The sequence below is a fragment of the Hydra vulgaris genome, chromosome 02 (assembly GCF_038396675.1).
Source record: "Hydra vulgaris chromosome 02, alternate assembly HydraT2T_AEP".
NCBI classification, from domain to species: Eukaryota; Metazoa; Cnidaria; class Hydrozoa; order Anthoathecata; family Hydridae; genus Hydra; species Hydra vulgaris.
The window spans coordinates 42,270,001-42,282,483 of record NC_088921.1 but is presented as its reverse complement, the minus strand read 5'-3'; the positions used below and the strand labels follow the sequence as shown (position 1 = coordinate 42,282,483).

The 12,483-nt window shown below is 30.0% G+C and overlaps 1 protein-coding gene across 2 annotated transcripts in view; it reads right to left on the bottom strand.

Moving 5' to 3' along the window:
* The window catches only part of LOC100192229 (discoidin domain-containing receptor 2), a 57,189-nt gene that overhangs the window by 14,688 nt on the left and 30,018 nt on the right, over positions 1-12,483 (bottom strand). The gene's annotated exons all lie outside the window — the stretch shown is intronic.

Below are 12,483 nucleotides of genomic sequence, written 5' to 3'. Positions count from 1 at the left end.
CATTCAATTTTTACTATTTTCTTGCAATTTTAGGCAGTGCTGGTAGAAATGGCAGTGGTAGCAGACATGATAAGGCATGATCAGCTTCAGACATTCAACAAAACAATTCTGAGAATTGAAAAAACAAGAGCAAGTGCATGTGATATTGGTAATGAGATAAAAGTATTGCAGAATAATCTGAAGGAGAGATTTGAGAATAAGTTTATTCCACTGGAGGCTAAAAAGATACTTGCAAAACTATTTGAAGACGGAATTATTGATGAAATTGCTGTCAAAAAAGAATTTACTGGTTTTTACGATAGATGTCTTTCTTATATTGACCTTTGAAAAGATAGCTTTGCTGATGCTGAAAAGTTCATGTGGATTCAAAACAGTGCAATAACATTTCCAGAGTTGGAAGAAGCTGCAGAAAGAATTAACCGAAAAATTGGACATACAGCAATAAATACTGATGAACTATTTGATGAAGTTGTTTTGATAAAGGCATACTTGTCAACTAATTCTGAAACTTGGAAATCTGATGATATGAGTTGTGAAGAAAAATGGGTCCTGATGATGAAACATTTTGGAGAAAAGGGCATTTCAGTAGCAAATTTTTCACTGGTGTTGGAATACATTTTCAGTCTTCCTGGAACTTCAGCTACTGTGGAAAGGGTGTTTTCAATGATGAACAATATTTGGTCTCCTGAAAGAGGTTCTTTGCTAGTTTCTACTGTGAAAAGTTTGCTTTTTTGTAAGTTAAATATTGATTTTTTATCTTTTCTAATGAAAAGATAAAAAATGACCAGTTGTTCCTGAAAAAAGTACACTCTAGTGAAAAATATTACTGGTTTAAAAGCAAAGAAAAGAAATAATTCTTGTAGTCATTACAAAAATGTAAAATAAAGCTGGTTTTTAATGTTGTATTTTTTGTCATTTTCACTTTTAGTGTGACGAGCTTTTGTCCTGATTTAGATTTTCTGCTTATTTATATTTGTCCTGATTTGACAGGTTAAAAAAGACATGATGTCCTGATTTTTCCAAAATTTCATATGGTAGCCCTATGAAAGAGTAATCTGCTTTTAATATCGTCAGGGTCTGCATGATTTATATTTTTCTCAATTGGAGAAATTAAAGATTTCACAAAATTTTTTTTGTAGTTTTGAGTCTTATCTCAATTAAGTGCTGGTTACAGCAGTCACTCAATTACTTTACTCTTGAACTATATAGATAGAACATTTGGACATATAGACATTTAATAAAATTTTAAATTTTATTTAACCTGCGCCATTTAATTTTTAATTATGATATTGATTATATTTCAGGTCATGTGATGAATAAAATCGCCCAGCGCAATATTTTGCGCTTGTAATACTAAAATACGTTATCAACAAACAAGATTATACGCGCTCGGCATCAAGTCTTTGAGAGCAATATTCAGAGTTGGAAATCGGTTGCCATGGGGCTGTCCATAAATTGCATACGCATGTATGGGGAGGAGGTCACTCAAAAAACGTACCAGTTTGTACAAGGAAAAGGGTGGACGATTTTTTGTTTGAATTTTTTTCATGTAAAGTCCGGGAAATCAGACAAAAAAGCTTTGGTGTTTTAGTTAATGCATTTGTCTATCTACCAGAAAAAATATGTTACTGCAGCTTTGATATTAAATAAAAACAATGAAATATCACCATTTACTAAAAGATGACTACATAACATTGTTTCCTTTTTGGAGTTTAATTAACATGCTCGATTGTGGACAATTTAAACAACAGAAACGTTTTTAATTTGATTTAAAATAAAAAAATTAAAGTTAAAAAAAAAAGAAAAAAAGATTAAGAATATTTCTTTTATTTACAAAAGATGTGTGAAAAATTAAAAACAATAATGCAAAATAATCTTACGTTTTTTACAAAATCTTGTAGATTAAAACTTTTGGTTTTTCAAAATTCCATCATGTTTTAATTTTTTAATTTGAATTTTCAATTATCATTACAACGAAACCTTTTGAATATAGTAAACATTCGATTCTATCTGTTAGCAGCAATGACTTCTTTCATTGTTTGTACAAAATAGAAAACTGCTTTCTTATTTAAACTGAATGCGCCATTTAAATATTATCAAGTGAATAATATTTTATATACTTGATTATATACTTAATAAATATATAATAGTAATATATATTATACTAATATAATATATATTATTGTAAGTATATATATATATATATATATTTTTTTTTTAAACATTCGCTTCGCTTCCAACAAGGCTGCAAGCAGCCACTAATTAAAGTTGGAAGTTACTGTAAGAGAATAGATGAAGATTGTAGAGCAAGATAACGATTGACAGACGATTTAAAAGATTGCAAATTATATGAATCAGGAAAGCAAGATAAAGAAAGCGAATTCCAAAGAACTGATGTTCGAGGAAAAAAACTAGACGAATAAGCATTTTTGGAGCACTTACGAACAATCACAGAAAAAGGATGACACTTAATTAAATGACGAGTAACACGAGAATGAATTTTAGTAGATGGCACAAGAGACGCTATCTCTTTAGAGCAGTGCATATTATAGTATTTGTAGAAAAGAGAAAGAGAAGCAACATTACGACGATGTAATAATGGTTGAAGGTTGGCTGCAAGAGCAGGTCCAACTATGTTTACAATGCGTTTTTCCACCTTGTCTAAAAGAGAAAGGGCATCATTAGAAGATCCGCCCCAGATATGGCAACAGTATTCCATACAAGGCCGGATTTGAGATTTATAGAGATAGAGAATAGAATCCAGAGTAAGAAAGTGGCGAGCTCGATAAAGAGATGCAACCTTAGCAGATGCTAATTTTGCAACCGATTTGATATATGGTTTCCAAGAAAGATTGGAAGTAAGAGTTAATCCTAGAAGATGAAGAGTAGGTGACTCATCGAGTACATCGCCGTTCATAAATATAGGAAGATCTGAATTATTGCGATAACGATTGGCTGAAAAAAATTGAGTTTTATCTGAATTAAAGTTCACCAGCCACTGTGAGCCCCATGCTGTAGCAGAAGTGAGATCCTTTTCAAGCTCAAATGCCCCCTCCAAGCAATCAGAGGGTGTTGGTTTCTTATCACGACAAGAATAAATGGTAGTATCATAGGCAAACAATGCCACCTTAGATGTGAGAATATCTGGAAGATCGTTAATGTAAATTAAAAAGAGTATAGGGCCAAGGATAGAACCTTGAGGAACCCCTGAAGTTACAGAATAAGAAGAAGAGTGTTGTCCATTGAGGACAACTTTTATGCTACGATTGGAAAGGAAGGATTCAATGATCATAAAGATGTTGCCGGATACACCATAAGAAGAAAGCTTATGGAGAAGACCAGCATGCCAAACTTTATCAAACGCTTTTGAAATGTCAAGAGCGATGGCCTTAGCCTCTCCACCTTCATCTAATGCACGATAAAACCTGTCAGTTATTACTGTTAGCAAATCAGCTGTAGAACGAGAAGATCGAAATCCATATTGATGGTCAGAAAGTAAGTTATTAGATTCAAGATGAGAAATTAAGTGTTTGTTAATTAAAGATTCAAAAACCTTGCTTATAATAGGAAGAAGACTTATGGGACGGTAGTTAGACGAATCAGATTGCTCCCCAGAATTTTTGAAGATAGGGATAACAGATGCCGCTTTCCAGCAGGCTGGAAAACAAGACTCTGATAAGCACTTGTTGAATAGTTTTGAGAGTATAGACGACAGCTCCGGAGAACACTTCTGCAAGACAATAACAGGTATGTTGTCTGGGCCACAAGCTGTAGAAGAGTCTAGGCAGGAAATCACTTTAGATACAGATGCTGGAGTGATATGAATGTCAAGCAATGGATCAACCTGTTTGTTGGCAATATCAGGTAGAACGCAATTAGTGGAATCAAGAGATGATATTGATGAAAAGTTTTTATCAAACAGTTCGGCTTTGTCTTTAGGCGAGGTGACAAAGTCTGAACCATACAAGAGAGGTGGAATTATAGATTTGCCCTTATTATTGATATTATTAAAGATTCTCCAGAAGTCACGAGAGCCTAATTTTTGAGATAAGATACGAGATTTCATGACCTGAGAATAGCGGGTTTTGGCGTTAGACAAAACTTTTATACATTTGTTTCTAGCAGTAATAAACAGACGTCTGTTTTCTGGAGAATTGTTTTGCTGATAAATATGGAAGTAACGGTTTCGATTGGCAATCGCAGCAGCACAGTGTGAGGAAAACCATGGAGGAGAGTGAGGCTTGACCTGGAATCGTCGAGAGGGAATAAAAGATTTCATGCGAGCCTGAATCCACAAAGTTATGCAAGAAGCACATTTGTCGACAGGAAGACAAAAGATTTCTACCCAAGGGCCATCACGAAGAAAATCACAGAAAGAATCCCAGTCAGCTTTACTGTAGTTGTAAGAGGTTCGATAATAGGGGGATTCAGGTGATGAAGAAGAATGAGATATTAGTTTTAGAGAGATCAAACTGTGATCAGAAGAACCTAAGGGTGAATGTGGAGAAACTGAGCACTGACTAAGATCAGAAACAAGACATAAGTCGAGTAGAGAAGGTAGATGATGATTCGGGTTGTCAGGAAAGCGAGTTGGAAAGTTGACTATTTGAGTTAGGGATTGAGAAAGGCAAAAGTTGTGGGCTTTAATGCCTGCAGAGTCACTGACACTAGAGCCAAGCCATTCAGAGTGGTGAGCATTAAAGTCACCGACAACGATTATATTAGCTGATGGATAAAGAGAGAGGGCTTGGTCAATATGATCAGAAATAACATCAAAAAGAGTGCAGGCTTGAGATGAAGGAGAGCGATATAGAACAAAGAGAAAGGCAATAGAGTGAAGTGATGCTAAACAAAAGCACATGAAAGAATAGTCTGTGGATTCAAACCTAGTTTCACGACAAACAGGTGAATTCTTACGAATATAATTGCCCAGGCCAAGCATGTGACTATTGGAGTCTTTACAAATCAGAGGAAGATAACCATCAACACTAAGATCACAAGATGAGACAGCCGAACTCAAATTAGTCTCACAAAGAGCAAGTAGGTCTGGTGAACTTTGCAAGAGATAAGACTCAACAGAAGAAAAGTTACTTCGAAGACCACGAATATTAGTTAATGATAGGTTTAGAGAACTTGGTGATGATGATGGTTTTTTGTGTTTTATAGTTTTTGGTACTTTATTCATTTTTAAATTAGATTGAAGAACTTGACTCAAAGCATAGATAGTACTCAGAACACCGTTTAATAGCCCAAGCAATTGTCTCATTACTACTAATAAACCCTAAGCCGTAACAAAGGGCTCCAAATGTGGCCTCCGCAATGCACACCAAAAGTACAAACAGGGACACCATCCATGCGCAACATGGCACTGTTAATACTTTGATATTTTTCAGCTGTTGATGGAATCAGTACATGTTACCAGTAGCAGGATAACCTGATCTGACAAGTATATATATACTTATACAAATATAATATATATTATACAAATATAACAGGATAACCTGATCTGACAAGTATATATATACTTATCCAAATATAATATATAAATAACTTATATACTGAAAAATATTTTGAGAAATGCGTTTGTGAAACTAGTGACGTAACATTTTTTCTTTTGTTATTCGTGAGCACAGTTCCAAATGTTGTGTTACTAAATAAAATAATTTTTGATAATAAATTCAAAGTTATATATTTGTATATATTTGTATATTTATATATTTGCTAACAAATATATTTATACAAATATATTTGCTATACCTATTGTTTATTGAAACTATTTTTTTTAAGTTGCAAAAGTTTAGCTTTAACTTTTTTAATAAATAGACTTTAATATAAGCTTAACTGATTTGAAGATACCAGAGAAAATATTAAGTTATATATTACCTTATATTTGACAAAATATTTCATATTCCAACGTTTTGATGTTTTTGAATTTTAAATATAATGGTCATTAATTAATAGAATGTGATCAAACTTGTACGAAATCGAAGCATTAAGTAAAGTTTTAATTTGATTAACTTTTTGCGCTAGATATTTATTTATAAGATATTTATAAATATTACGCTAGATATTTAATTTTTTAACGTTTTAAGTTTGGAATTTTCATTGGTGTTGCAAGTTTTGATATTTATTACATAGACTTTTATGCAATTCAAAGTAAGAATTCTAGTTAAGAGAAGTTTTTTGTCAAATGGACCCTAAAAAAATAAACAAGTTAGCGAATGGTTCGAATCAGGTTACGATTAAGGGGATATGAGTTCAACTGGAATTAAAAAAAAAAACCTTCTGGATTTGGCTTTTAAATAAAAGAAGTAAATCATTTTTAATTTGAACTTATACCGCATAAATCAAAATTGAAGTAAGTCATATATAAATTATGCATGACATTATTATGAATATAACTTCTTTAAATAATACTAAAAAATATGCAAACTCTACTGTTGCATATTTTTTAGTATTATTTAAAGAAGTTATATCTACTAAAACTTATTTTGACTTCAGCACAAAAATTTTACTTAAAATATTTCCTATGAAATCAACTTATAATTTTTTCCCTCGCAAGCTCTTCAGACAAGCGCAATTTTTTACTCTCGCAACAAAACTAGCGAGTGCTATTTGTCATACCCGGAAGATCGTATACGGGCGTGTTAAACGTGCACGGAGCAATCATTCCCACTTTATCACAAGGCCTGTATTTCATAAATACATTTAAATTTATGTTAGTAACTTTTCTCTTCCTTTTCTGCTTTTCATGTTAATCTACAATTTATATTCATTTTGATGGGAAAACTATACTTGAAACAATTAAAGAAAAAAAATTAAAATGTCATTGACTAGCTGTACTAGTAAATGTTAATGGCGAATTGCACTTGTTGGGTGTGCCTTTATTACATTCATCTTTGGGTGACAATCAATATAAAGGAATAATGTAATTGCTTGAAAATTACAATATTAAATCACATGTTGGTGGATTGTTCTTGAACACAACATCAACAAACACTGGCATTAAAAAAGGAGCTGTGAACAGAATAAGCAATACTTTAGGTAAATACATTCTCCAACTTGCTAGCAGACACCATGTCAAAGAGCTGAGATTTTGCCATTTTCATAAAAATGTTGAAGAAAAGTTAGAACCAGAAAATCTTTTTTTTTTTTAAATAAATTCGAAGATCCAGAGTTTAATTACAATCCTGAAAACATTTAAGATTCGATTGGTCATTAAAGGTAGAGAGATTAAAGGTAGTGTTGTCAAGAAAGCAGCAATAGATGCACTCAAATAGTGCAAAAACTACGCTATTACGCCAATGTTAATACATTCTTGGTATTTAAACTTAACATTGATACCTCTTTCACTCCTAGATTATAACATTCCAGATAAAGATAAAATGCTAATTGTCAAAACAATTTTATCTTTTAAAATGCCATTTTTAAATGCATCTCAATACAGAATAGAAAATAAGCAGAGGGTGGACATTGAAGAAAATTTAAATCGAGGCAGAATCAAAGCTTATAACCCACTACAAATTTGGCAGTATTTGTTGACAAGTATTCATACTTTATGTTTGCAGTAAATGGCTTTACTGAAGTGAGAATTCTTGATTGGTTATCACTTCCTCCATCCTATTGGAAAACTCAATCATACTTCAACCAGTTTTTAGCTTATATGCAAAAACATTGATTGCTGTGAACGCAGAAGAAATGTGGGTATGATGCAGGAGTTTATCCATAGATACATTAGTGAAGAAAAACAGATACGACATAACAATAGACAAAGTTTGTTATGCAATGAAAGAACCTGGAAAATGCTCTAGTAAAATGACAAAAAGAAATGTAGAAGTTTACAGAACATAATCAATGAAAAGCAAAAACGACTAGAAGTGTTTCTGTTTTAGTTTTCTGTATAGTTTTCTTTCATAAATTTAAAATACCTAAATAAATATAATAAAATAAATAAAAATAATATAAAATAGATTTAAACTACCTATAAAAGTCAGTTTTAATTTCATTTTATAAAATGAAATCAAAACTAAGAAATTTCACCTTTTAATTGCAAATCAAACATACAATATAGTACAATGAAATATGTTATAAATGTAATATAATATAATATAATATGAAAAAATGTAATATAATAGAATACAATATGTAGTATACTACAATATAATAATAAAAAAATCAAATATAAAATGAAAAATCAGTGGCGGAACATCAAATTTTAGGCCCCCTGCAAAATATTATTTAGACCCCCACAAAAAGAAAAAAATAATACTTGTCTAAATATATTTATCAAAAAAACTGTTACACAACTTAAATCAAATAAATAAATTACAGTATATTTAAAATTGTAAATTTTTCCTCCTTGATTTTAAATTGGAAAAATCTCAAATCAAGTCTTTGATTTCTTTGATTTTGGCTGTTTTTGCTTTGATTCTTTGTCTTTAAAATTGTGTAAATAATTTTTTATTATCTTCAATTTGAAAAATGATCTTTCTGCTGTAGCCACAGTGCCAGGTAGCGCTATGATTGTTCATACCCAGTGCAGCGATGCACTGGCTATGAACAATCATAGCGCTGCAAAACTTACAGATATTGTAGATCACAAATAGCTCTGGGAATTCTTTCATGTTTGTAATTTTGACAATATCTTCTCTAAGCATAGCAGATACCATTATAGTTTGTAGTAGAAATACTGTTGTAAGGTTACCTTAATACTTTAGTTAAAGTGTTTCAGCTGAATTTGGTTGGTAGCATGAAAGCAAATAAATTTGAAACTATTTGCATCCTTTGAAATCTTTTGTCTATTTGACTACATCAAAAACTTTACTAAATACATTGATGTAAAGATTATTTTCATTACTCAGATTATCTTCATTACTGGAAATCGCTCGATAGTTCATCAAAATGTTTTTTAACAACTTTTAGCCTCGTTCAAGAAAAAGTTGAATTAATATCCCATAAGGTTGCGATTTGAATAGCTTCGTATTTTGCTGAATAATACATGTTTCTGAATTATTTTAAATACAGTTTATTCTCGTTAAGTTGAATACCAGTTAACTCGAACTTTTGTTATCTCAGACTGTTTCATTTGGTCCCTTGAAATCCTCTAAATCAGGCCTTGTTATAAAGCGTAAACTGGAGTGCCATTTATGTATGTGCTAAGCCATTTAATGTAAGCGCAAAGCTATTTCACGTAAGCCATATTTTATCGTTTTTAATATTTAAACAAGTCTAATAAGATATCGTGATAATTGTATAATAATAGGCATTGTTAATATTGTTGATTTTCTTCAAAAATGAAGCAAGACAATGAATAATTTTATGCTGGAATTGATGGCTTAAATATTTAATAGTTCCATAGGGCATGTTCAATACTTGTTTCATAACAGTGTCATATTTTGATAAAAGATGTACTTGGGTTAAAAAATTACTATTATATTCATCCTCAAATGATTCACAATGAATAGAAAGCTAAAATATTTTTAGAAAGTACTATTAAGTAAGTAAGTAAATATTAACAAGTCGCTCTAACTCTAACAGCTCTTGTACCCAAAAATTTGATTCATTTTGAATTTCCTCTTCTAAGTTTTTATCAATTGTTTTATTTTCCTTTCACTTTTCATATATACAAAATGATTGCATATGATACTAACTTTTTTTTCAATATACCGCATCTAGTTTAGGAGAACAACATAGCCACAACCTCTCAACTGTTCCATACTTTGTTGAAGTTTTATAAAACTCTTCTGAAAACCAAGCCTTTCCAGGAAGCGCATGCAGTGGCACGCCTTGTAGGTCCATGCTCAAAGTAATTTTTTTAGAAAACTTGACCACATTTTTATATAGTAAGCGTTTTAAGAATTCGCGGCAAAATAAAGCTATAGAATTCAAAATAAAACTAGAGAATAAATCAGCAATGCTCGAAGAAAAGAACCAAAGACTACACGAAATAAAAAAATCTAAATAAAATAAGCTAAAAAAAAATTTAATAATAAAAAAAGAAAATTGTTGTGAAAAAAGTAATATATCTAAATATTTACTGTTTTTGTTACTTATTTTTAGAGCGTTAGTTACTTTCCACTACCAAAACTGATACAAGTTGAGGAAAAAGTAGATAAGAATATAATGAAAATAAAAATACTTTTTGATATACAATTTTTTTGTGACTTTTTTCAGTCAGTATATAAAGGAAATACTTTATAAATTGCGCTAGAAACACAAACAATTTTTAAATTTGTTTTTCAAATGTATTTGCTAAACTTTATTGCTTTTATCAATGCACAGGAAAGCGAGAAAACTTATTTTTGTCAATTGTAATGGTTACTAATATATTTTGATAAATTGCTATTTATTGGTAAAACTTTTTTTTAAACAGGTTTTTGATGTAAAAAAAATGAAACGATGCTGCAAAATTTTGTGCATTGTTAATTTACCGAGCTTTCTTAATAAAATTTTAGGAGCCCATTTAAAATTTTTTTTAAGTTTTTAAATACATTTTCTTAAACAGAACAATCATTATGTTCATTATCTCTAGTAATTTGTATTAACATCGGAAATTGGGGAATATAAAAGAAACAATTTCAGACATGCATCAATTGGGGTAAATGCATTTATTAAAGAAACTATGTTATTCTTTTATTTAACTTATTCCGTCATTAACAAAGTTTATTAATCAAATAATATTTTTTACAAATAAATAACAATATGTTTTCGTATTTTCCTATTATACAAGTATTGAGAAAAAACGTAAAATTATAGCAAAAACTTTTTTAAAAGTGAAAAGATGTTAAAATGAATAAACATAATAAATGCATAAACATAAGAAAAAAAATAAACAAAATTTCTTATAGTTCCATCGTACATAGCAAATTAGTTTCTTAATTATATGGACTGATAAGAATTGTGAATAAATTACATATCAAAACTTTCAATTGTTGTTATATTGTAATAGAAGATAATATTTTTTTCAACATTGACTCTAAAAAAAAGAATACAGAAGTTGTATAAAAATTAAAAAAAAAATTTTTTTTTTAATTATTAAATTTTTTAGTTTATTTAATTAAACTTGATATTTTGTTACAATTTTGTTTCCTTTTTTTAAAGGATTGTTTTTTTTTTCTAAGTATAAAAGTTTAGCTTTTTGCCGCGAATTATTGAAACGCTATATAAGTTAAAAGTTTTTTAGAATAACTGACCACGGCAGTTATTCTAAATAATTCTCAATAAAATTTTTTTTAGAATAACTGACCACGGCAGTTTGCCATGGTCAGTTATTCTAAAAAAATTCCCGCTTTCCGGGAAGGTTTGGAAGACCTACAATTATTTTGCAACGGATTTCGTTTAAAAGTCCTCATGGTCGACAGGAGTCTAATAATATAATAATTATTTCCACATCATCTGTTAATATTTTGTTCTAAAAATCTGCAATGTGGAAAATAATCCATCACTCTCAGAGCTATTATCTATATCTTTGTCTGAATTTATTGTATTTTTACTTAAGTCTTCACTACAATGATGTAATATTTTATCCACTTTGGAATCATCTTGAATATTATCTTTTGATGTAATTGCTTTCATTGTTTTAAAACTCTTGTGATTTATCTTCACCTTTTGATGTACTTTTATCATCAAATTTCTTTCCAATTGCTTTGAGATAATTAGTAAATTTGGGAATTTCAGCAACACATACAACATCGCTGGCTTAGCTCAACATCATGTTCATGTTTTTCCTTTTTTCAACAACTAGAAATTAATAACATACAATAGTACAGTATACTTTATTGTACTTTTGACAACTTTGAAGTGGCCAGAATTGTGAACACTTTTTTTGTTTAATGGAAAATTTTAATAAAAGTTTTTAAAGGGAAAAAATAAAAAATTGTAAATATTGTATGAATGTTCCACTATCACAAGAAAACACTCACTCCTGAATTGCAAAACAAGTTAATTGTGGGAAAAGCAATTGGTCATAAATTTAAAAATTATGGAAAGCAGTATTTTTTCTAGTGGAATGTTTATGAAATGCAATATTATTATTTCTAACATAATGTTTATAAAAAGCAATATCATATTTTAAGATTTGTGGCTGATAATCATAACTTTTAGAATATTTACCAAAAAAATAATTTCTTTGGTTACTATTTATCAATGATGATAATCTCCTAAAGGATGATCATATCCTTAATGATGATCATCTCCTTAATGGTAATGCAGCAACTGGATTTCCAAATGGCACAAAGTGTATCTTTTAATAACAAAACAGCTAGTTTGTTTTTAGATGTAATAAAACAATGTGGAAAAAAGCAAAACATTTTGAACTCATTTTGAACTTGAGAAAGTTGATAAAAAGGTAAAATCAAATAAAAATGAAAAAATATTAAGATATGAATTTAGGGTATAGACCTAAGAAATGAGTCTTTAACTATAAATATTAAAATAATAAAAGAGCATTTGTTCAAACACAACAGAGGAGCCAATAGCTGTTTG